The 24,049-nt window shown below is 41.7% G+C and overlaps 1 protein-coding gene across 6 annotated transcripts in view; it reads left to right on the top strand.

Annotated features, from left to right (window-relative positions):
* Positions 1-24,049, top strand: part of rgs7bpa (regulator of G protein signaling 7 binding protein a) — a 126,473-nt gene that overhangs the window by 8,306 nt on the left and 94,118 nt on the right. The window lies entirely within an intron of this gene.

Below are 24,049 nucleotides of genomic sequence, written 5' to 3'. Positions count from 1 at the left end.
ACTGACCGAAGGTGTTCTGCAAAGTGGTCACCCAGTCTGCATTTGGCCTCTCGAATGAAGAGGAGACCGCATTGGGAGCAGCAAATGCAGTAGATCAAATTGAAGAAGCTGCTTCACCTGAAAGGAGTGTTAAGGTTAAGGGGAGTTTGATGGAAGTGTTCAAAATCTTAAAGGGCTTTAAAATAAAGTGAAATTGTTTCGAGGACAGAATAGTTGGTAATGAGAGGACATAGTTTTCAGGTAATTGGCAGAGAAAACAGATGCAACTTGAGAATTTTTATTATGCAGCAAGTTGTTTTGACCTAGAATGCGCTGTTGAGGGTGGTGGAAGCAAATTCAATAATAATTTTCTATAAGGAATTGGAAAAATGCTTGAAGTGGATAATTTCACAGGGGCATGGGGAAATTGAGGTGTAAGACTGATTGGATAGCATTTTCAAAGAGCCAGTACAGAGCCTTTTGGGCTCCAAGGCCCCCTGCTATGCTGTATCATTCTCTGGTTCTAAGTCAATTTCTTTTTCTATAACATTGAATTTTAGGATTTATTTGCTCATGTTCTTGGATTCAAATTCCATATTTCCATGTATTTTTCCTTGAGAACGATAGTTCAGTAGACTTAAATAAGTATTACTCTCCTTTTATAAATAAAGGATGGACAATCTGGAGATGATGGCCTGGAATTTGCAATAGTAATAACAGTGAAACTGTCAACATTCACTGTCATTATTTCTCTGAAATTGACAGCAATTTCTGAAATGCACACGTGCACAGTTAAGCACAGAACTCCAGAAGTTGCGGTCAATGATTCTACATTTTTCCATAGCATACAGTGCTGAAGTTGCTGCAGAATGCAATCAATTAGAAATCACTGCCTGCTGGGAACTTGCCCATTTACAATAATCCTGAGGTAATAACCCTTGAAAAGGTACATCCAGCTGAAGGAGGTGTAATTGAGTTTTTAACAGTATGCAATGTTCTTGATTATTGCTGAAAAACTTCTCTGGCTTTGGGAAAACTAATTTTATATTTATATGATGTCAAATTTCTTCATTATAATAAAATATTGTAAAAATGATTTTTTATTTTATATTGGTTTCTACTTTAATCTCGCATGCATGTCCCAATCACTTATTTTGCTTTCTATAAAATTTAATTAATAGTGAAGGATAATCAGTGCTTTTAATTTCCTGGTTTGCTTTCTGAGTTTACTTCAATATGATTGATTGCTTGTCCACATTGCTGGACACCAAGAAATCTCCTTGACTTGGTGCCAGGTACAAGACGTCGGGAAAGGAGAAATCCATGCCACAGATCTTGCAAGGTCTTTGTAGGAAACTTTCTTCTTCCCTGCTGACTATGAAATCCAGGCATATGGATATTGATGTACAATATTTATTTCTTAGTCAGTACGCCCTGATAACGATAAAGGTTTTTGTTTATGTATCATAGTATCACCATGATGTTTTGCACAGGGAAAGACCACTGATCCACACCACTGTAATTCTGAAGCTAATAGCCCTGCATCTCTTTCTCTGACAAGAATTTGAGTAATTTTTAAAAACCTGGCCTCAGCTAGTAATCTGTTTCACAATTGGATCACCTTTTTACTACAAAGATGTTTAAATATCTTATTTTCTTTTTCCGTACTTAACTTCAATCTTTCTCCTGTAATCTTGAAACCTATGCCTAAAAACAGGATGCACTTAATACCAAATTCTCTGTACTTGTGGGAATCTTAAATCTTAAAGACCTCAGTTAAGTTCTATTTCTTGTTATCTTTCTCCAGAAATCTTTCCTCATAACCTAGCTGTTTAACATCAGGTAACAGGAATCTGTCACATTGGCTTACTTTAACCTCTATCCAATAATTCTATGCCATTTGTGTAATACAAGGAATAAAACTAATACTCCCAAAGTGGTCTCCCCAGGTCTGGATGCAACTTCAATATTTTCATCCCTGTGATTACAGAACTGAATGTTCTAACGACCAAGCTACAAATATTCTCTGATCGCATTCCTGCCCCAGGTATCACTGAAGTAATTATTGGATAGAAATTGTCCAACCCCTAAAGCATTTTTTGCTTCAGTTTCTTAAAACTTTCAGTTGTGATACTAGGAGTGTCCAGTCTTCTCTGTTCCTTCTTGATCAATCCAGGCAGTTCTTTCCCTTTTCAAAAGATTCAGTGTCCCTCTGCACCCTTCTTTTGCTGATGGATTTGAAAAGCATCTTTTTATTGCCTTTTTATAGTTCCACCTATATTTCCACTAGGATTCCCCTTTGACATCTGAGCAGTTTCTTGATATTTGTTTTGCTCAATTTGGTAGATCTCCATACCTTTTCCAGCTCTAGATGTCAGATTTTTTTTGCATTCTTTCCCCCTGATTTCTTTTATGACTTCCCTTTTTATCCACAAGTTCTACTGCCCCCACCACCCTTGTTTCTGTGATAATCTGTAAATTAATACAACCTTGAGAGAGAATTCAATACTTTTTTGAGTTCTGTGTATTTAAATTTTCCATATAAGGAGAGATTTTTTAAAAGTATGTTGAAACATTACATTAATGATAGAATGTGTCAAAATACTCTTGTAGAAAGTCAGATACATATAGGAAATCCAATATGTCATTTCTAAGCTATACATATTAAAATGAGATGATTTTATCAGAATCATGTTTTTCTTCTAGTCAAAGGGTGTATAAAGCACAAGACATTGCATAGTACTATATTAAACCTCTATGTTGCTGTACCCAAGGTGTTATTACTTGTGTAAGAGCTCCATCTATGGGGAGGTTCTCTGTTTTGATAACAAAAATGAAAAATGTGCTGCTGAAATTTCCAAAGCAACAACAAATTAGTGTTCGTAACAACTGAATGCATGCAAGCTCCATTTAAGTGCAAGTTTATTTCATTTACAAGCACTTTGTTGTAAAGTTTCCATACCTTTTTTTCTTTATTTTGAGTGAGCAGGCTGATGGGGAGGAAGCTGGATCTGTCTTAACTGCTGACCAATGGAATTTCCTAAAGCTTTTTGAAATTACTTTGCTGCATTTTAAAGGTTTTTTAAATAAACTTGCATGTTACTGTTTAAAAGCAATTTGTATATTGTATTATTTATGGAATCAGTACAAACTGTAAAAATATGAGTTCAAAATAAAAAACATTTCTTGAGATAAGCAAGGTACTTTCCCCTTGCTTAGAAAGCTGAATCTCCTCCTCATAGGAACTGACTGGCTTGTATCAGTAAGAGAAGCAATTGGAATTATGCTGTAGATCTTTTTACGTGGGCCCATGATGCCTGGAGAACTTTGCATTTAATGGGCAAAGGCCATAACCTCATTTATCTGATTTTTTAAGAGTTGTGATTTAAGGCCAAATAAGGGCTTTAACCAAATGAATCCTATTTTCGGCACAGATTTGAAAGGTACAGGAGGAAGTTTAATATGGCAAATAAATTTCAACATAGATAAGTGTGAGGTAATACGTTTTGGTAAGAAAATAAGGAGTTAATGTTAGTTGGTAAATAAGAGTCTAAAAGGGAAGGTGGAGCAAAAGCAACGATGCAGATTAACAAGGCTTTCAAAAGGTAAACCAAGCGCGCGTGCTAGGGACTATTTCTAGAGAGAATTGAAAAGTAGAGAATTTATGCTAAACTTATATTGAACCTTAATTAGACCACACTTTTAAGTACTATGTACAGTTCTGGTCACCATATTATAAAAAGGATATAGAGGAACTGGAGGGTCTGCAAAAATTTACGAAAGGAAGTAGTAGTACTACAAGGTACTGTCAGGAATGAATACAAAGGATGGGCCTCTTTTGTTTTGAAATAAGAAGGCTAATAGATTACCTAACAGAGGTCTTTAAAATTATGAAAGGTTTTAATAGAGCATATACAGTGTTCCCTCTTTTGGAAAAGACAAAAGTTATGACCATCAATGTAAGGTAGTCACCAAGAAATCAATAGAAACTCAGAAGAAACGTCTTTGCCTAGAGAGCGGTGAGGATATGGAATTCCCTATCACAGAGCGTAGATGAATTGAATAGTATAGAGGCATTTAAGGAAAGCTAGATAAGCATATGAAGGAGAAGGGATTAGAGGATTATACTGAGAGTTAGATGAGGAAGGATGGCAGCTTAAATGGAGTATAAGTACAAGTATGAACTGGTTGGGCCAAATGACCTGTTTCTGTGCTGTGTGTTCCATGTAATGAAGCTGCACTATGCCCTTACAAATGAAATGAGGCATACACAGTCTGGTATAAATTTTATTTTTTATTCATTCACTGGATATGGGCTTCGCTGGCTGGGCCAGCCTTTATTGCCCATCCTTAATTGCCCTTGAGAAGGTGGTGGTAAGCTGCCTTCTTGAATCACTGCAGTCATATGGTGTAGGTACACCCACAGTGCTGTTAGGAAGGGAGTTCCATGTTTTTGACCCAGCGACAGTGAAGGAACGGCAACATATTTCCAAGTCAGGATGGTGACTGACTTCGAGAGGAAGTTCTAGTTGGTGATGTTCCCATGTGTCTGCTGCACTTGTCCTTCTAGATGGTAGTGGTCGTGGGTTTGGAAGGTGCTGTCGAAGGAGCCTTGGTGAATTCCTGCAGTGCAGTTTGTAGATGGTGCACACTGCTGCTACTGTGCGTCGGTGGTGAAGGGAGTGAATGTTTGTGGATGTGGTGCCAATCAAGCGAGCTGCTTTGTTCTGGATGGTGTCAAGCTTCTTGAGTGTTGTGGGAGCTGCACTCACCCAAGCAAGTGGGGAGTATTCCATCACATTCCTGACCTGTGCCTTGTAGGTGGTGGACACGCTTTGGGGAGTCAAGAGGTGAGTTACTTGCTGCAGGATTTCTAGCCTCTGACCTCTTTTTGTAACCACAGTATTTATATGGCTAGCATATGGCTAGCTGAGTTCAGTTTCTAGTCAATGATAACCCCCAGGATGTTGATAGTGGGGGATTCAGTGAAGGAAATGCCATTGAACATCAAGGGGCAATGGTTGGATTCTCCCTTGTTGGAGATGATTATTGCCTGAAACTTGTGTGACACAAATATTACTTGCCACTTGTCAGCCCAAACCTGAATATTGTCCTGATCTTGCTGCATTTGGACATGGACTGCTCCAGTATTTGAGGAGTTGCGAATGGTGCTGAACATTGCGCAATCACCAATGAACATCCCCACTTCTAACCTTATGATGGAAGGAAGGTAATTGATGAAGCAGCTGAAGATGGTTGGGCCTAGGACACTACCCTGAGGAACTCCTGCAGTGATGTCCTGGAGATGAGATGACTGACCTCCAACAACCATCTTCCTTTGTGCTAGGTATGACTCCAACCAGTGGAGAGTTTTCCCCCTGATTCCAATTGACTCCAGTTTTGCTAGGGCACCTTGATGCCATACTCGGTCAAATGTGGCCTTGATGTCAAGGGCAGTCACTCTTGCCTTACCTCGGGAGTTCAGCTGTTTTGTTCATGTTTGAACCAAGGCTGCGATGAGGTCAAGAGCTGAGTGGCCCTGGTGGAACCCAAATTGAGTGTCACTGAGAAGGTTAGCATTGTTGATGACCCCTTCCATTACTTTACTGATGATGGCGAGTAGACTGATGGGGCGGTAATTGGCTGGGGCAATATTAAAGTTTAACACACATTTACCAGCTTGCAGCAGCTTAGCCCATAGCACAAACCTCACTCACAAAACTAGGTGCAACAGCAGTCCTTGGGATTGGATTTTCTCCAGGACGGAGATGCTCTTCCTCCAAACCCAGCATTTGCCATCTTCACGGGGATGGGACTGGAGTTGGGCTGGGGTTCCCACATGCACGATTCACAGTGGCAGAAAGCCATGTAAGTTACCAGCTGCCTCCATTGAAGTGGAATTTTTGAAAAATAGTGTCAAATTCGGAGTGTACAGAATAGAACAGGTAAGAGGGGGTCTGCGAATGTGTTTGGATAACTAAGGTAACCCTTTGGATAGGGTCCCGGGACAATTTTGGGCAAGGTGAGGCAGCCTTTTGAGGCTGTTAAAGGTGAACATAACTGCAATTTTAACACACACACTCAATGGAACTTTTAAGCTGTCAACGAACTGTCCAGTTGTCAAGGAAATGATAAGGAGCTGCACAGTGGTCAAAGTTTTCAACACTATCCAGGAAGTTTCAAAGGTATCAAACCTGTCAAAGCTGTCTAGGAAGTGTCAAAGCTTCCAAAGAATTATCTGAGGATACTAGGTGAGTTGGCATGGAGGGGGTAAAGGCAAAAGGGTGGGTAGGGGCATTGGTTGGTATGGATGGGGCATAAGGAGTGTCTGGGGATGTGAGGGTTAGAGGAATGGCTTTTTTGTTTTTTTTAAATTTATTTAAACACACTTTATTTAAACACAGTGCCAGGACACAGAGGCAAATCTTGCACTTAGCCCATGTTTGCACCCGACAGCCTACACATTCGTTCAAGGTCGCTCCAACTCCTGTTGCAGCCCACCCGTGACTGAAAATCCAACCTGCAGGCAGATATTTCTAAATGTTAGGTTCACAGTGCCAGGAAATCTGCTGACTTGGCAAACCCGACACAGGGACGAAAATCTGGGTTTAGGTGCTTGCCCACTGAAGTGAGTCTCCTTCAATTTGCTACATTCATTAGCTTGTTTAGATGTATTGGTCCTACTTTTTCTGATTTTTTTTCTTCTCCAATACTTTTCCAAAAATGTTGCCTAACCTAATATCTGATTTGGTATTCCTTTATTGGGAAATAGATTGGCAATAATGTAAAGAAAGGGAGTTCCAGGATTTTGACCCAGTGATAATGAAAGAGCAGTGTTATACCTCCAAGTCAGGATTGTGTTTAATTTGGAGGGGAACTTGCAAGTGGTGGTGTTCCCAGGTGCCTGCTGCCCTTAATCTTCCAGGCAGTAAAGGTCATGAGTTTGGAAGGTGCTGTCAAAGAAGCACATTATTGATACTTCATATTAATCCTTTTGTATACTTTTAAAATTGTGCATGTGATTAGCCTATTGTACAATGTCTTTTCCCCATCCTTTGCATGAACTTGACATATTCAGCCAGTTAGACTATCATATAATATCTGGCAATAGATGCCTGGGAAAATCTTGTTTAATTGTATTCTAGAAAATGTCTTAAAGCCACCACAGTCATCAAGTATCTGAATAATGGAAAGCTTTGATATAAAAGAAAAAGGAGTCTACTTAAAACCATGATTGTTAAAGCCTCAGATTTCAAGATAATATCATGGATAGATACTAATGCAAGTATTGCTTTATAAAGAGGACATGAAAGAAAAGACAGGCCCTTTTTTTGCATTGTATTATGTTAATCAAACCTAATGTAACATTCATAATATTAATATTTAAAATGACACTTTAGAACAATGATTGTAATGTGAATAACAGTGTATTCCTAAGACGAAATACAAAAATGTTTTAGGTTTGTATGCAGAGAGGTATATTCTCTTGTTTCATGAAATGAGCAAATAAGTTTTATAAAACAGGGTTTTTACTTTTTTGGATGACTAATACATATACTTTAGTGTAGCATTCAAAGCAAATTCTATTTAGATTTGTCATAAATTTTGCATATGGTTGAAAGAAGCCTTACATTGTGAATTGAGCCAATCTGAGTGTAGTTTAAATGGTAGAGGATCTACTTTCAGATCAATGGTTGATAATTTGGATGAAAAAACCCTGGTAAGCTGCTAATCTGCTTTCTGTGGAAGATATAATAAATTCAATAGCATTTTGGAATCACCAAAATTTGGTTATCTTAACAAAATAAGTTTTTGGTATTGTATGCAAGTATTAGCAGTGGTATTTGAGTGATTCACAATGGCCTGGACCTTCTGATGCCAACTGCTGCTGCACTTTAGGACCCATTGGCACCCTGACTGACATACTTGCACTGTAATTGCCCAGGGAGCTTAAACTTCTGATGAGCTGATTTGCACTGCCTGGGCCCATCCACAAAAGTCTCTGGCATGGAGCTCGGTCATGGACTTGGCCAGGTACACGATACGTATCTGGGTACTTAGTCCAATATTGTTCCACTATTTGATCTCTGGTCTAACTCAGCATAACACAACCCATCACCCCACACATGCACCCCCCACACCCCTAACCACCCTCAATTGTACTAATGACCCAACTACCTCCAATCCTAACCTGACTGCCCACTCCCCCTGGCCGGCTGCCTGCCCCACTGACCTAACTGCCCACAGTCCCTACCACACTACCCAATCCCCAATTTGACCAGCTAGATCCCAACCCGACTACCCCCCGACCCACCAACTGACCACCCCAACCTAACTGCCCACGCCCCCCTCTCCCAAACACCCACCCCACTGACCCGACTATCTACCCCCTTACCTGTCTACCTAGCCCCCCAGCCCCATTACCCACATCCCTGACCTCACTGCCTAGCTCCTCAACTCAATTACCCAGCCCCCAACCCGACTATCTCCCCCCACCGACCTGAGCCAACTATCCCCCTGACTACCTCCCCCACCCACTTATTCCTCACTGGCCACCCACTCACTCGCTGCCTACTCAAAGCCTTTGGGATTTTTTAACTACTTAATTGAACATAGCAGCTGATGTCATAAAAAGGGAGTGTGTCCTTTGCACTGCTCCGCTTCGCCATTTGAATGCATTTTCGTTATACCAAAACCACCGTTTTCCAATTAGTGGAACGGAAAAGGGGATTGTCTCTGAAACCTAAGTAAATATAAAATTTAAAGGACCAGTCAACAGTATCTTCTATTTACATAGAACCTTCAATGTAGTAAAATAATTCAAGGCTCTATACAGGAATTTAATCAGAGAAATATTGACTTTGATTCAAAGGTGCAAACATCTGGTGAAACATGAATTCTCAGGGGGTTATAGGAGTGGAGGATATTACAGGCTTGGGAATGGAGGTCATAGAGGGATTTAAACACAAGAATGATACTTTTAAACTTGAGGTGTTTCTGGACTGGGTGCTAATGTTGGGGAGCACAGGGGTGAACAGAACTTGGTGCAAGTTAAGATACAGACAGAAGGATTTAAGATGTGCTCAAGATTATGAAGGGTGGCAGACGAGGTTGGTCAGGAGTGTTTTGGAATAGTTGGGCCTGGTGGTAACAAAAGCACAGTTGTGGGATTCAGCAGCATGTGGGATGCGGTAGAGGCTGAGGTGGAGGTGGACGGTGCTGGTGATGGAGGTGATTTGGGATCGGAAGGTTAGCTCAGGTTCAAATAGGACAACAAATTTCAAATTCTCATTCCTTTTTACTTCACATTCAAGCAACCAATAATTAATTTGTTATATCTAAACAGTTGTAGGAAAAATGCTGGAATCTATTATAACAGATGTGGTAAATGGATACTTGGATAATCATGATCTGATTAGGCATAGTTAGTATGGATTTGTGAATGGGAAATCATGTTTGATGAACTTGTTGGAGTTTTTTGAGGCTGTTGCTAACAAAATTGATAAAGGAGTATTGATGGACATATTATACTTGGATTTTCAGATGGCTTTTAATAAAGTCCCTCGCAGGAGGTTGGTTAGCAAAATGAAAGCACATGTACTGGCATGGATTAAGGATTGGCTAACAGCAGAAAATAGAGTAGGAACAAATGGGTCGTTCTCGCATTGGTAGGCCGTGACTAGTGGGGTACCGCAAGGATCAGTACTCGGGCCCCAGCTGCTCACGATATATATCAATGATTTGGATGTGGAGACCAAATGTAATATTTCCAAGTTCGTGGATGATACAAAGCCAGGCGGGAATGTTTAATGTGAGGAAGATGTAAATTGGCTACAGGAGGGTTTGGACAAACATAGTGAGTGGGCAAGACATGGAAAATGGAATATAATGTGGAAAAATGTGAGATTATCCATTTTGGTAGAAGAAACAGATGTGCAGAGTATTTCCTAAATGTAAGAGATTAGAAAATGTAACTCTTTCGAGTACAAACCCGTTTCCATCTGTTTTAGATGAAGTTACATTGTTTCATAGTTTGCCATTGTGAGATTTGAACTCTTGATCTGGGGATTACAAACCCAGTACCATAACCACTTGGCTGTTTAGGCCAAAACATAGCTCTTTCGAGTACAAACCCGTTTCCATCTGTTTCAGATGAAGTTACATTGTTTCATTGTTTGCCATTGTGAGATTTGAACTCTTGATCTTGGGGTTATAAACCCAGTACCATAACCACTTGGCTATTTAGGCCAAAATGTAACTCTTTTGAGAAACACGTTTCCATCTGTTTCAGATGAAGTTACATTGTTTCATAGTTTGCCATTGTGAGATTTGAACTCTTGATCTTGGGGTTATAAACCCAGTACCATAACCACTTGGCTATTTAGGCCAAAATGTAACTCTTTCGAGTACAAACCCATTTCCGATGAAGTTACATTGTTTCATAGTTTGCCATTGTGAGATTTGAACTCTTGATAATCTTTTAAAACACATCATTCCAATTGTAACTCTTTCGAGTACAAACCCGTTTCCATCTGTTTCAGATGAAGTTACATTGTTTCATGGTTTGCCATTGTGAGATTTGAACTCTTGATCTTGGGGTTACAAACCCAGTACCATAACCACTTGGCTATTTAGGCCAAAATGTAACTCTTTTGAGTACAAACCCATTTCCATCTGTTTCAGATGAAATTACATTGTTTCATAGTTTGCCATTGGGAGATTTGATCTCTTGACCTTGGGATTACAAACCCCACACCATAACCACTTGGCTATTTAAGCCAAGCTTAAAATTGGACTTGTAATAGGGTTTGTAACTCTTTCGAGTACAAACCCATTTCCATCTGTTTCAGATGAAGTTACATTGTTTCATAGTTTGCCATTGTGAGATTTGAACTCTTGATACTCTTTTGAGTAAACCTGTTTCCATCTGTTTCAGATGAAGTTACATTGTTTCATAGTTTGCCATTATGAGATTTGAACTCTTGATCTTGAGGTTGCAAGCTCAGTACCATAACCACTTGGCTATTTAGGCCAAAATGTAGATGTATAAAGGGACCCTGCTCATAAATCACTGAAAGCTAACATGCAGGTGCAGCAGGCAATTAGGAAGGCTAATGGAATGTCAGCCTTTATCGTAAGAGGATTTAAGTACAGGAGTAGTGAAGTCTTGCTTCAATTGTGTAGAAGCTTGATTAGACCACACCTGGAGTACTGTGTGCAGTTTTGGTCCCCTTGCCTCAGAAAGGATATTATTGCCCATAGAGGGAGTGCAACGAAGGTTCACCAGACTTGTAACGGGGATGGCAGGTCTGTATTATGAAGAGAAGTTGGGGAAACTGGGCTTGTTTCTCTCAAGTTTTGAAGAATGAGAGGTGATCGCATTGAAAGTTATAGAATACTTAAAGGAATAGATAGGGTAGATGCAAGTAAGATGTTTCCTCTGGTTGGGGAATTTAGAACCAGGGTACACAATTTCAAAATAAGGGGGAAGCCATTTAGAACCGAGATGAGGGGAAATTTCTTTACTCAGAGTCTTTGGAATTCTGTACCCCAAAGGGCCGTGGAAGCTCAGTCATTGAGTTGTTTAAGGTGGAGATTGATAGATTTCCGATTAACAATAAAGTAAAGTGTTATGCGGATAGTGTAGGTAAAAGGCATTGAAGTGTTCGATCAGCCATGATTGTATTGAATGGCGGAGCAGGCTCGATGGGTTGAATGGCCTTCTCCTGTTCCTATGTTCCTATCTTCCTTGGACTTTACTCACCTTGATCTGAACATCTCAGCTTTCAGCCTCCACTGCAGCATTGAAGCAACGTGCAGCTATAGCATGAATCTCCGATTAGGAACAAGGAGAGCAACCACACCAACAGCAGCAGCATGAGAATTGCAAACATATAATGCCCTTGTTCAAAAAAAAGGTCGTAAGGATAAGCCCAGCAATTACAGACCAGTCAGTTTAATTTCAGTGGTGGGTAAGATTCTAGAAACAATTACTTAGGATAGAATTAGTAGTCACATGGAAAAATATGGGTTGATGAGGAAGAGCCAGTATAGATTTCTAAAGAGGAAATTGTGTTTAACTAATTTGCTGGAGTTTTTTGAAGAGGTAACAGAGGGTTGATGAGGGTAATGCTGTTGATGTGGTGTATTGGACTTTCAAAAGGCATTTGATACAGTGCCACACAACAGACTTGTGAGAAAAGATATTTGCTCATGGAATAAAAGGGATAGTAGCAATGTGGATACAAAATTGGTTGAAAAATAGGAAGCAGAGAATAATGGTCAATGCTTATTTTTTTGTGCTGGAGGAAGGTTTGTAGTGGAGTTCCCCAGGGGTCGGTATTGGCACCCTTGCTTTTCCCGATATATATTTATGCTCTAGATCTTGGTGTGCAGGGGACAATTTCAAAGTTTGCGGATGATACGAAGCTTGGGAGTGTTTCAAACTGAGAGGAAGATTTTCAAAAGGATATAGACAATTTGGTGGAGTGGGCAGATAGGTGACAGATTAAGTTCTATGTGGAGACATGTGAAGTGATGCATTTTGGTAGGAAGAATATGGGCAGACAATATAAAATAAGGGGTGAAATTTTGAAGGGGGCGCAGGAGCATAAAGACCTGGGTGTATATGTGCATAAATCATTGAAGATGACAGGACAGGTGGAGAGAGCAGTTAATAAAGCATATAGTGTCCTGGGCTTTATTAAGAGCAGCACAGAGTACAAGAGCAGGGCGATTATGCTGAATTTATATAAGACATTCATTTGACCTCAGTTGGAGTACTGTGTACAATTCTGGGCGGCACACTATAGGAAGGATGTAACCACATTGGAGGGTGCAGAAGAGGGTTAAAAGAATATTTTCAGGGATGAGAAACTTCATTACGAAGATAGATTGGAGAGGTTGGGACTGTTCTTCTTGGAGAGAAGAAGGCTAAGAGGAGATTTGATAGAGATGCTCAAAATCATGAGGGGACTGGACAGTGTAGATAGAATACATAGAAACTAGGAACAGGAGTAGGCCATTTGGCCCTTCAAGCCGCTCCGCCATTCAAAATGATCATGGCTGATCCTCTATCTCAATGCCATATTCTCACTTTCTCTCCATACCCCTTGATGCCCCTAATATCCAAAAATTGAGGAATTTCTTTCTTGAATATACATAGTGACCCAGACCCCACAACCTTCTGTGGTAGAGAATTCCACAGGATGACCACCCTCTGAGTGGAGAAATTTTTCCTTATCTCAGTCCTAAATGGCCTGTCCGGAATGAGGCCCCTGGTTGGATGACTCCCCAACCAGGGGAAACATCCTCCCTGCATCCAGCGTGTCTCGCCCTGTTAGAATTTTATACGTTTTAATCAGATCCCCTCTCGTTCTTCTAAACTCTAGTGAATACAGGCCCAGTCGAACCAATCTCTCCTCACACAACAGTCCTGCCATTCCTGGTTTCAGCCTAGCGAACATTCGCTGCACCCCCTCTATGGCAAGTATATTCTTTCTTAGGTAGGGAGACCAAAACTGCATGCAATGTTGTCTCACCAAGGCCCTGTATAACTGCAGTACTACTTCTGAACTCAAATCCTCTTGTAATGAACGCCAACATATCATTTGTCTTCCTAATTGCTTGATGCACCTGCCTATTTACTTCTACTGACTGGTGTGCAAGGACATTCCGATCCCTTTGTACATCCACATTTCCCAATATATCACCATTTAAATAATACTCTTGAAATCCAAATACACCATATCGACTGGTTCTCTCATCTGTTCTACTAGTTACATCCTCAAAAAACTCCAGTAGATTTCTCTTTCATAAACCCACGCTGACTTTGTCTAATCCCGTTAATGCTTTCCAAGTGTTCTGTTACCACGTATTTTATAATTTCCTCTAGCATTTCCCCAATGCTCTAGCATTTTCCCACTGCTGATGTTAGGCAAACTGGTCTGTAATTCTCTGTTTTTTCACTCCTTCCTTTTTTTAAATAGTGGGATTACATTTGCCAATCTCCAATCTGTAGGGACTGCTTCAGAGTCTATAGAATTTTGGAAGGTGACCACCATTGCATCCCGATATTTCCAGGGCCACTTCCTTTAGTACTCTGGGATGCAGATTATCAGGCCCTTGGGAATTTTCAGCCTTTAACCCCATTAATTTCTCTAGCACCATTTTCTTTTTTACGAATACTGATTTTCTTCAATCCCTCCCTCTCGCTAGACCCTTGGTCCCCTAATGTTTCTGGAAAATTATTTGTGTCCTCTTTTGTGAAGACAGAACCAAAATATGTGTTCAGAAGGTATTCCCACTAGTAAAAGGATCAAGAACAAGAGGTCACAGATTTTAAGTGATTTGTGAAAAAAACAAATGTGACGTGAGAAAAAACTTTTTCGCACAACGAGTGGTTTGGGCCTGAAATGCACTGCCTGGAAGTGTGGTGGAGGCACATTCAATTGAGGCATTCAAGAGGGCAATAGATGATTATTTGAATAGAAACAATGTGCAGGGGTATGGGGAAAAGGCAGGGCAATGGCACTAGGTCATAATGCTTATTTGGAGAGCTGGTGCAGACACGATGGGCTGAATGGCCTCCTTTTGTGCCCTTAAGATTCTGTGGTTAGGAGCCAGACCAACAGCATCAACAGCACCAGGAGCAGCAAGAACACCAACAATCAAAGGAATAAAACCAGATGGACCACCCAGCATCGAACTAGGCACTGGAAATAATGGCAAAGTCCTCCTCATTAACACCTGGGGGGCTTGTGCCAGAACTGGGAGAGCTGTCCCACAGATTAGTAAAGCAAGATCCTAACATAGCCATACACAGCCACACACTGCTGCGCAGGCACAGTGGTTGGACGTGGAACTCCAGCTTAAAAGAGGCAACACCCCCAGCACAGAATGTACAGGCAAAGGGACAGATTTAACATGACGGAGCACCAGTGCCTCAAGAGTTTCAGTCTTCCATAGCTTGTCCCTGCTGACAGCTGCAGCCTTCTGCAACAAGCACTGCTTCCAAGGGGGCCAGATGGGCCTGCATTGCCAATAGCCCTCATGATCACCACAGCCCTGAATTTCTTCACCTCTTGCTACTTCCAGGGATCTGCTGGTGACATCTCTGAATTTCACAATCAGCCATCCATAAGTGTATCTCCCTGGTGACTGATGCCTTGTTTTCCAAGAGTGCCACTTATGTCCACTTTGACACTGATGAAGCCAGTCAGATGCCAGGCCCTCGCATTTGCCGCAGTGATTGGATTCCCACAGGTATAGGGAGTGACAGACTGCACACATGTACATACAAGGCACTCTCAGACCATTCTGGAATGCTTAGCAAGTTGAAGGGAATCCAATCCCTCAATGTTCAGCTCATATGTGATTATCAGAAGGTTATCAACATGCCTATGCAAAATATCCTGGAAGCTGCTGTAATTCACTGTGTGACACTCAAATCTCCCACATGATTTGTACCTAGAGTACAAGGGCTACTCTCTGAGGACATGATGATTCCTGTGGGACCCCTACAGGAATGGTACAGAGGAAAGATACTTCAGAAACTATGCGACCAAAGAGTCAATATAGGGCAAGCCATTAGGTTGCTATGATGCAATTTAGGTGCCTGTGCTGACCTGGGGGGATGGGGGGTGCCCTTCAGACTGCACCATCATGGGTCTCCAGCATGGTTATGGTCTGCTGTGCCTTGCGCAACATTGTGCTGTAGGAAGAGAAGCAGTGTGCTCAGTGTCCTCCTCTGAGGAAGAAGAGAAGGAGGAGCCAAATGTGGACAGGGTGCCAGCAATCGCTCAACTAGCTGCCAGTAAAGCCTATGGCCATGACATGCAGGCAAATTTCAGCTAATCTGTGAAGACATATGGTAGTGCAATCAAAAGCTCCCTAACCATCCCTCCAACTTAAATCATTCCACAAGTCAAAAACCCAACCTTTACATTCACATCCTTTCCTCATCTTCTAACCTGGCCTTATCTTTCACCTGAAGGTTACTGTCCATTTGAAATTCAAGATGCAGCAAAGTAGATGGCAGGAAAGTGATTAGTTCAAACAAAGAGTTAGCTTCATTTAAATAAACAAATGTGCACTTCCATATTCGGCATTCTGACAGGAGATGCCCAATATTCATCTGAGCCTGCAGAGGTAGAAGCTGTTTGTATTATAAGGGTCTTGCTCATATAGTGTTAATGTATACCTGAGTACAGTATTACCCAGCCAGTGAAGTAAGAGGCACATGACCTGCACCCAGGATCAGTCTAATGTTGGATAGAGCCGTGTGTACATGCAAACATGGATGCAGCTCCTAGCTTGTACCTTTTTACTGTATATTTGTAAATAGCTCTGAGTCAATAAAGACTTACAGTTAACCTACATGTGACTACAAAGACTTCTTCAGATCTAACAAACTGTAACTAACATACAACACTGCTCACAAATTTTTCTTGAATTGCATAAATTATCCATGCTTCGCTACTGTAAAGGAGGATGATTAGAACACAAGCCTTGGACACATGGAGCTTTGTATTTTTGATTAGTTTGCTGTTGGTTCACACTTGACTTCTCAACTTTGACATGACAGCTGCGGCCTTGGCAATTCTATGCTGATTTTGACATCAAAGTACAGGTTGCTGGTAATTGTTGATCCAAGGTATGTGAAGTCAATGTTGATGGAAGGTGGAGTGGTCTATCTCCTGGCCCATAACTTTGGCCTTCCTAATGCTGATTGTCAGTCCAAACTCCTTGCAGGTCTGGGAAAGGTGACCTACAAGCTGTTGCAAGTGAACTTCGGTATGGGATGCCAGTGTAGCAGCATCAGCAAACTGCAACTCGCGAACTAGGAGATTATGCACTTTGGTCTTGGCCCACAGTCTCGCCAAGCTGAATAGTTTTACCATTAGCTCAGGCATGCAAGTAGAGACCCTCATTCGAGTTGCCAAAAGCATACAATAGCAGCAAGGAGAACATAGGAACATAAGAAATAGGAGTAGGACATTTGGCCCCTCGAGCCTGCTCCGCCATTCAACTGGGTCAAGACTGATCATCTACCTTAATGCTATTTTCCCACACTATCACCATATCCCTTGATGTCTTTTTAATATCTACCAATCTCTGTCTTGAATTTTTTAAAATATTCTTTCATGGGTGTGGGCATTGCTGGCTATGTTAACATTTATTGCCCTCAAAGGTGATGGTCAGCTGCCTTCTTGAATCACTGAATCCATGTTGTGTAGGTGCATCCACAGAACTGGTGGGGAGGGAGTTCCAGGATTTTGGCCAAGGGACAGTGAAGGAACAGTCATATAGCTCCATATCAGGATGGTGTATAGCTTGGAGGGAAACTTGCAGGTAGTGGTGTTCCCATGTATCAGCTGCCATTGTCCTTCCAGGTGCTAGAAGTCACAGGTTTGGAAAGTGCTTTTGAACGAGCCTTGATGATGATTTGCTGCAGTGCACCTTGTAGATAGTATGCACTGCTGCCACTGTGCAATGGTGGTGGAGGGAGTAGATGGTGGATGGGGTGCTAATCAGATGGGCTGCTTTGCCCTGGATGGTGTCGAGCTTTTTGAGCGGTGTTGCAGCTGCACTCATCCAGGCAAGCAAGAGTATTCCATCACACTCCTAACTTGTGCCTTTTAGATTGTGGAAAGGCTTTGGGAGTCTGCAAAATTCCCAGCCTCTGACCTGCTCTTGTAGCCACAGTATTGTTATGGCTAGCCCAGTTCAGTTTCTGGTCAATGGTAACCCCCAGGATGTTGATAGTGGGGGATTCAGTGATAGTAATGCCATTGAACATCAAGGGGAGATGACTGGATTCTCTCTTGTTGGAGATGGTCATTGCTTGGCACGTGTGGCACAAATGTTACTTACTGCTTATCAGCCCAAGCCTGAATATTGTCCAGGTCTTGCTGCATATGGACACAGGTTGCTTCAGTATCTGAGGAATCACGAATGGTGCTGAATTGAACTTTGTACAATCATCAGTGAACATCCCCACATCTGACCTTATGATGGAAGGAAGGTCATTGATGAAACAGCTGAAGGTGGTTGGGTCTAGGATGCTACCCTGAGGAACTCTTGCAGTGGTGTCATGACACAATATGTTTGTTTAGATTCTTTGCCATTTTCTTATCCCCAATTATAAATTCTCCTGTCTCTGCCTGTAATGGACCTACATTTGTCTACATCCATCCCTCTAGTGTCCCTGGATTCAGCAGAAAATAGTTTGTTGTTGCAGAGTTTCATCCAGTATTGATTGGCGCAGTGCCTAGCGGTCGGCTTAGATCTGTTTCTGGCAGCTTTGAGAGCACCTGGATTTTGTTTGCTGGGGACTTGCTTCTAGTTCACGAGAGCTCTCCTCTTGGTTGCAGTAACTGACTCCATTTTAGCCCAATAAGCCTCACATCAGTCAGCATTCCTCTGATCTCTTTTTCCATATGCAGTGATAGCAGAGTTATAGATGGTGTTGCACAGATGATCCCACAGAGTGTAGTCTGACCTTAGGTGTTGCTGTCCGAAAGAGCCTGATCAAGGATGTTTAGGAACTCCCTGGGAAGATAGGATTGTCTTATGAGGAGAGATTCAGGAAACTGGGCCTGTATTCTCTTGGGTTTCGAAGAATAGAAACATAGAAAATAGGAGCAGGAGTAGGCCATACGGCCCTTTGAGCCTGCTTTGCTATTCATCGTGATCATGGCTGATCATTCAACTCCATACCTACTCCTGCTTTCTCCCCATATCTTTTGGCCCCTTTTGCCCCAAGAGCTATATCTAACTCCTCCTCGAAAACATACAATGTTTTGGCCTCAACTATTTTCTGCGGTAGCGAATTCAACAGGCTCACCACTCTCAGGGTGAAGAAATTTCCCCTCCTCTCAGTCCTAAATGGTCTGACCCATATCCTCAGACTGTGACCCCCGGTTCTAGACTCCCCCACCACCGGGAACATCCTTCCTATATCTACTGTGTCTAGTACTGTTAGAATTTTATAGGTTTCTATGAGATCCCCCCTCATTCTTCTGAACTCCAGCGAAAATAATCCGTACTGACTCAATCTCTCCTCATATGTCAGTCTGCCATCCCAGGGACCAGTCTGGTAAACCTTCGCTGCCCTCCCTCTATAACAAGAACATCCTTCCTCAGATCAGGAGACCAAAACTGCACACACTATTCCAGGTGTGGTCTCACCAAGGCCCTGTATAATTGCAGCAAGACATCCCTGCTCCTGTACTCGAATCCTCTTGCTACGAAGGCCAACATACCATTTGCCTTCTTTACCACCTGCTGCTCCTGCATGCCTACCATAGTGACTGGTGTATGAGGACACCCAGGTCTCGTTGCACATTCCCCCTCTCAATTTATAGCCAGTATTTCAGATAATCCGCCTTCCTGTTTTTGTTACCAAAGTGGATAACCTCACATTTATCCACATTATACTGCATCTGCCATGCATTTGCCCACTCACTCAGCTTGTCCAAATCACATTGAAACATCTCTGCATCCTCCTCACAGCTCACCCTCCCACCCAGCTTTGTGTCATATACAAATTTGGAGATATTACATTTAGTTCCCTCATGTAAATCATTAATATATATTGTGAATAGCTGGGGTCCCAGCACCGATCCCTGTGGTACCCCAATAGTCACTGCCTGCCATTCGACAAAAGATTGGCTATGATGGATTGGGAAACGTTACTTAAAGGGATGATGGTGGATAGGCAATGGCAAACATTCAAAGAGCACATGGGTGAACTGCAACAATTGTTTATTCCTGTCTGGCGCAAAAGTAAAACAGGAAAGGTGGTCAAACCATGGCTTACAAGGGAAATTAGAGATAGTATTAGATGCAAGGAAGAGGCATACAATTTGGCCAGAAAAAAACAACAGACCTGAGGGTTGGGAGCAGTTTAGAATTTGGCAAAGGAGAACCAAGGGATTAATTAAGAAGGGGAAAATAGAGTACGAGAGTAAGCTTGCAGGGAACATAAAAGCTGACTGTAAAAGTTTCTCTAGGTATGTGAAGAGAAAAAGATTGGTGAAGACAAATTTAGGTCCCTTACAGTCAGAAACAGGAAAATTTATAATGGGGAACAAAGAAATGGCTGACCAACTAAATACATACTTTGGTTCTGTCTTCACAAAGGAGGACACTAATAACATACCAGAAATGTTGGAGAACACAGGGTTTATTGAGAAGGAGGAACTGAAAGAAATCAGTATTAGTAGGGAAACGGTGTTGGGGAAATAGATGGGATTGAAGGCCAATAAATCTCCAGGGCCTGATAATCTGCATCCCAGAGTATTTAAGCAAGTGACCCTAGAAATAGTGGATGCATTGGTGGTCATCTTCTGAGATTCCATAGGCTCTAGAACAGTTCCTACAAATTGAAGGGTAGCTAATGTAACCCCACTATTTAAAAAGGGAAGTAGAAAACAAGAAATTATAGATCAGTCAGCCTGCCGTCGGTAGTGGGAAAAATTTTAGAGTTCATTATAAAAGATTTAATAGCTGAGCACGTGGAAAACAGTGGCAGAATCGGAAAGAGTCAGCATGAATTTATGAAAGGGAAATCGTGCTTTACAAATCTACTGGAATTTTTCGAGGATGTAACTAGTAGAGTTGATGCGGTGGAGCCAGTGGATGTGCTATATTTGGACTTTCAGAAGGTTTTCGACAAAGTCCCACATAAGAGATTAGCATGTAAAATTAAAGGGCATTGGATTGGGAGTAGTGTATTGAGATGGATAGAAAACTGGTTGGCAGGCAGGAAGCAAAGAAGAGGAATAAATGGGTCTTTTGAGAATGAGAAGTGGTCTCATTGAAACTTACAAAATTCTTACGGGCATGACGGTAAAGATGTAGATAGAATATTTTCCCCAGCTGGTGAATTTAGAACCAGGGCACACAGTCTCAGAATAATGGGCAGGCCATTTTGGACTTAGATGAGGAGAAATTTCTTCACTCAGAGGGTGGTGCATATTTGGAATTCCCTACCTCAGATGGCTGTGGAAGCACAATCATTGAGCATGTTCAAGACAGAAATCAATAGATTGTTGGATACTAATAACATTCAGGGATATGAGGATAGCGCAAGAAAATGGCAGCGAGTTAGATGATCAGCCATGGTCTTATTGGATGGTGGAGCGGGCTCAAGGGGCCAAATGGCCTACTTCTGCTCCTATGTTCCTGGGTCCTTTCTGGGTTAGTGGTACAGCAGCGTTGATCTGAGGACAACCTTTCTTCTCATAGTGGAATAGTTTCCTAGCCTGAAGCCTGACCTTGCTACACACCAGGAATTGGTCAGTGTCACAGACAGCATTGTGATAGCTATGAGTGATGAGGACACTGTTGAGGGTGGTAAAACTGGTGATGATGAGATCTAGCTGGTGCCAGTGGCGTGATCTTGGATGTCTCCAGGACACCTTATGGTGTGGCTTAGATTGGAAGTAGCTGTTTGTCATATAGAGTCCATGGTAACAGCGTAGCTCCATCAACCATGGTCCATTTTTGTTCATCTTGCTGATTCCTTGGTGTCCTATGCATGTTGGTCAAGCTGTGTAGTCGGTATCCACCCTTGCATTGAAAACCCTTAGAAGGTACAGTCACTTAGTGCTGGGAATTCTGCTAATGGCAGTTTCTGATAAAATTGATCCTTGACATCTGGGATGGAGGTGAGTGTCCAGGCACAAATGCACATGAGGTTAACTGGGCATACGCTTGTTGACAAGCAAAGTATAAGAAGTCTCTCTGAACCTTCTGTGGGGTGTTCAATCATCACCAAAAGCCACCCTCACGTGTTTCCTCATGAAGGGCTATTGTTTCTCTTTAAGGGATCCACTTTGAGTGAGTTGCTTGCAGTCTTTCATGTGTCATCAACCTGCGGAATGTTGTTGATAAGGCCAGGATGCATGGTCCTTACCGTCCAGCTTATGATGTGAAAGATTGGTGGCTATTTTGTTGAGTTTGTCTTGCCTGGTGCATAGATTAGCAACCCGCCTGTCGAGAGCTAACTCTCTAAGCTCCAAACAAGCAGACCATGGCGGGACAGCACTTAATTCACTGGGAACTGCCCAGCTTGAGGTGGCGGTAGTTATCCAATGGGATGTGATGATCTCTGCTGCTGTCAAAAGTAACCCCGGTACTTGGAAATATAAAAAATCAAAGTTTAAGGAGAGGGTAAGAGTGCAGGTTAGTGACGAGGTTAATTGTTACCAAGAAGTGAAAGGAAGGGACAGACGGTGTGAACGCCATATTGCACCAAAGAATTATATAAGAGTAGGGAAAATTGAAAATAGGGCAAAATTAAAGGCTTTGTATCTAAATGTGTGTAGCATTAGGAATAAAACTAATGAGTTAACAGTGTAAATAGAGATAAACGTGGTTACAGGGAGAATAAGCATGGGAGTTGAATATCCAAGGGTACTCAGTGTTTTGGAAGGATAGGCAGGAAGGGAAAGGAGGTGGTGTTGCTTTGTTATTAAAAGAAGAGATCAGTGCTATAGTGAAGAATGATATAGGCACTGGAGAGCAAGACGTAGAGTCAGTCTGGGTAGAAATAAATAGCAAGGGAAAGAAGTCCCTAGTGGGGAGTAATCTATAGATCCCCAAACAGTAGTTCAGCAGTAGGGCACAGTATAAACCAGGAAATATGGGAGCATGTAAGAAAGGTACAGTAATAACCATGGGTGATTTTAATATGCATATAGACTGGACTAATCAAATTGGCAAGGGTAGCCTCGAGGGAGAGTTCATACAGGTTAAGAGAGATTATTTCTTGAGCTATATGTTGTGGAACCAACCAGGGAGCAGGCTATTCTGGATTTGGTTTTATGTAATGAGATGAGATTAATTAGTGATCTCATAGCAAAGGATCTTCTAGGGAAGAGTGATCATAGCATGCTAGAATTTCAAGTTTGGTTTAAGAGCAAGAAACTTGAGTCGCACACTAGTGTTCTGGAGTTAAAGGTAACTACATAGGCATGAGGGCAGATTTGGCCCTAGTGGACTGGGCAGGAAGACTACAAGGTAGGATAGTTGATGAACAGTGGCAGATATTTAAGGAGATATTCAATTCCTCCCGAGTAAAATATATTTGAAAGAGGAAGAAAGATGGTAAGAGGGAGAAAAAGCATCCATGGCTAAGTAAGGAAGTTAAAGATAGCATGAAGGCAAAAACTAAGGCATACCAAATTGCAAAGATCAGTGGCAGGCTGGAAGATTGGGAAACTTTTAAAGATCAGCAAAGGGTTAAAAATAGAATAATAAAAAGAGCAAAGGTAAATTATGAGAGAAAACTAATACAAAAATAAAAACTGATAGCAAAAGCTTCTACAAGTATATAGAAGGAAAGAGAGTAGCTAAAGTGAATGTTGGTCCCTTGGAGGACGAGACTGGGGAGTTAAAAGTGGGGAATGCAGAGATGCTTAATCAGTATTTTGCTTCATTTTTCACGGTGGAGGACACTGGTACCACCCCAATAGTAACAGGTAGAGCAGAGGGTATAGAGAAGGAGGAACTTAGAGCATTCACCATCACTAGAGAAAAAGTACTGAGCAAACGATTGGGATTAAAAGGTGATAAGTCCCCAGGACCTGATGGTCTACTTCCCAGGGTGTTAAAGGAAGTGGCAGCGGAGATAGTGGGTGCATTGGCTATGATATTCCAAAATGCCCTGGGTTCTGGAAAGGTTCCAGTGGATTGGAAAAATGCTAATATGATGCTTTTATTCAAAAAGTGAGAGAGGCAGAATGTAGGAAACGATAGACCAGTTAGTTTAACATCTGTCGTTGGGAAATTGTTGGAATCCATTATTAATGAAGTAGTAATGGGGCATTTGGAAAGTCAAAATGCTATCAAAGTCAGTATGATTTTATGAAGAGTAAATCGTGTTTGACTAATTCGCTAGAGTTCTTTGAAGGTGTGACAAGCAAAGTGGACAATGGGGATCCTGTAGATGTAGTATATCTGGACTTCCAGAAGGCCTTTGATAAGGTGCTGCACAAAAGATGATAGGATCACATGGAGTTAGGGGTAATATATTAGCTTGGTTAGAGGATTGGCTAACCAA

The sequence above is a fragment of the Carcharodon carcharias genome, chromosome 1 (assembly GCF_017639515.1).
Source record: "Carcharodon carcharias isolate sCarCar2 chromosome 1, sCarCar2.pri, whole genome shotgun sequence".
In the NCBI taxonomy this organism is placed as follows: domain Eukaryota; kingdom Metazoa; phylum Chordata; class Chondrichthyes; order Lamniformes; family Lamnidae; genus Carcharodon; species Carcharodon carcharias.
This window is presented reverse-complemented; position numbering and strand designations above follow the sequence as displayed.